Below are 2,476 nucleotides of genomic sequence, written 5' to 3'. Positions count from 1 at the left end.
TTTTTTTTTTTAAATTTTATTTTATTTTTATTAGGTATTTTCCTCGTTTACATTTTCAATGCTATCCCAAAAGTCCGCCATACCCACCCCCCCAATCCACTACCCACCCACTCCCCTGTTTTGGCCCTGGGGTTCCCCTGTACTGGGGCATATACAGTTTGCAAGTCCACTGGGCCTCTCTTTGCAGTGACATCTGTGTTTTCTAATCAATACATTTAAAATGAAATATAAGTGCTACCATAGTTGGGTTCCATTTATTTGGTTTACTATTGTTCAGTTTGAAGTTTTGAATATAATTTTCTCAACGATTTAAGAGTTTGAAAGAACACATTATTTAAATTCCAGATACTTGGGATATTCTCAGCTTTCCTCCTTATTTCTAATTGGCTTCTACCAATTTATTGTCTCCTGGCAAAATGCAATACTTTTTTTCCTGAATCTATTCTAACCCAACATGAGCTGGAATGTAACACTAGTGATGAATATCAATAAGTTCAGACTCAAAGAAAGACCAATCTTTAGTTGAGTGAATCTCAGCAGCCTGCTTAGCCATTTTTCACAGAAAGAGGCCATTTCCATGGTTTGGGACAATCTTCACAAGGTCAGTTCCCTGCAGAGACAACACCACCTGTGTGAATGTCAGACCTCATGGCAGCTTGCCTCCCTGCATCACCCCCAGATTAATGGAAAGGGCATCAAAGGAGTTCTGGGAGAACCTTACCTAGATGCAAACACCTGGAGCGAATATAACATGTAAATATCATGTGTGTGCTGCATGGTCAGATGAATAGAATATAGCATTCTCCTTATGCTCAAGCAAACTCTCCCCACTTACAGCAGCCAGTCCCTGTAGGATGAATGTAAACCATTCAAAGCAATAGCCTTTTTGAATTTACTGCATGGGTGCGGGGCCGTGGGTGTGGGGGAAAGAGGGGAGTGGGAGAGTGCCCGTGTCCCACCAGAGTTTCGCTGCTTTGGGCAGGCAGACACGGGAGGACTGCCGCACATTTTCCACGAGGACTGTGGGGTGGGGGGCGAGTCTAGCTGTGTTAAGCCACTGACCCCATCTCAGCGGGTGGTGGACAAGTGTTAGCCCTAGGTACCAGGTTCTCAGCCTTGGGCATCCCATGCTGGATACCGCGGAAGAGCTGAGAACAGAATGGGGGCCCCTGGGAGGGGGGTCATTGGCCCCAGGGCTGAAGGGGGAGAGGGCAGGGGAGAGGGGTGCTGGATGGTTCCCACGCAGGCAAGAGTCCTTGGTCAGGTGCGTGGCTGGAGCACAGGATGGCCTTCTGGTGGGAGGCTAGACGTGGCTAGTTAAGAGAAAGCCCATCCCATCATTCAGGCACGGCAGGCCTTGATGAGCAGAGACAGTCTATGGTTGTAGAGCTTTATTGTAGAAAGGCAGGGAGAAAGGAGAGAAGGTAGAGAGAGAGACCGGCCATGGCCACGTAGAGAGAGAAGAGAAGGGAAAGAGAGAAGGAGGGCTAAAGAGTAAGAAAGGTGAGGGCTTAAAAAGAGCGAGGAGGGGCCAAGCAGCCCCTCTTATAGTGGGATGGGCTATCTTACTGTTGCCAGGTAACTGTGGGGCGGAGCATACCTGGCTATAGTCAGGTACCTGTAGGGGTGCAGTCTAGCCAGAAAGCCAGAAGCTTGGGACATTGTCTGCATGACTGATAGTCACAGAATTATGGACAGACACCCGATTCTGGGAATGTGTCTCGCCTTTCTGTCCTTTGTACATTTCTCTATTGGGTCGCAGGAGCAAGCCCCATTCAACTAAAATAGGCTGCCTATCACAGTCTCACACATGGGGCCAAACAAATCTTACATACATAGACATGTAGCCTTTAGCCATTCATAAAAATTTCTTAACTTCTATATCGATAAAAAGGGCAGAGACCTAAGAATCCTTGGAATTCTTAGAACTTATACATTACATTACTTCATAATGAAATCAATTAGTAAATCAAGTATAGCGTGAAATATTAAAAAGCAGTCCACACTATCGCTGACAAGGCACCGGCCTATTCTCATCTCATGACCTGGAGCTCTGAAATCTCTCCATCCTGGTTCGCTAATTTCCCATCAGCAGGTCACTGCTATGCCACCTCCACACTTCCAAATCTCCATGGCCCCTTGGAGTGTACTTCTCGCAAACCCACACTTTGCCGCTGTACTTTTCTCTCTGGAACCCGGTTGTGTCACCGCTTGAAGGAAAACATCACACAAACTTAGCTCAGAATTAATAGGTAACTCAATCACTGGACACAGCAACTAGCATCCTAATTTATAAGCCATTCTAAAATCCTCTGATGGACATCCCATTAGGGCTGAGCACTTTGGGGCCTCTTGTTTGCTACATTTTGTCCTCCAAGCCCGCCCCCCATCCCCTTCCCCCCCCCCCACACACACTTCCCCACCCCCACTCCCTTGTACAAAAGCAAGTCACCTTTTCCTGCCTCTCCTCTTCCCC

The sequence above is a fragment of the Mus musculus genome, chromosome 10 (assembly GCF_000001635.26).
Source record: "Mus musculus strain C57BL/6J chromosome 10, GRCm38.p6 C57BL/6J".
NCBI lineage: Eukaryota > Metazoa > Chordata > Mammalia > Rodentia > Muridae > Mus > Mus musculus.
The sequence above is the reverse complement of the archived record's forward strand: the minus strand, read 5'-3'. Positions refer to the sequence as shown.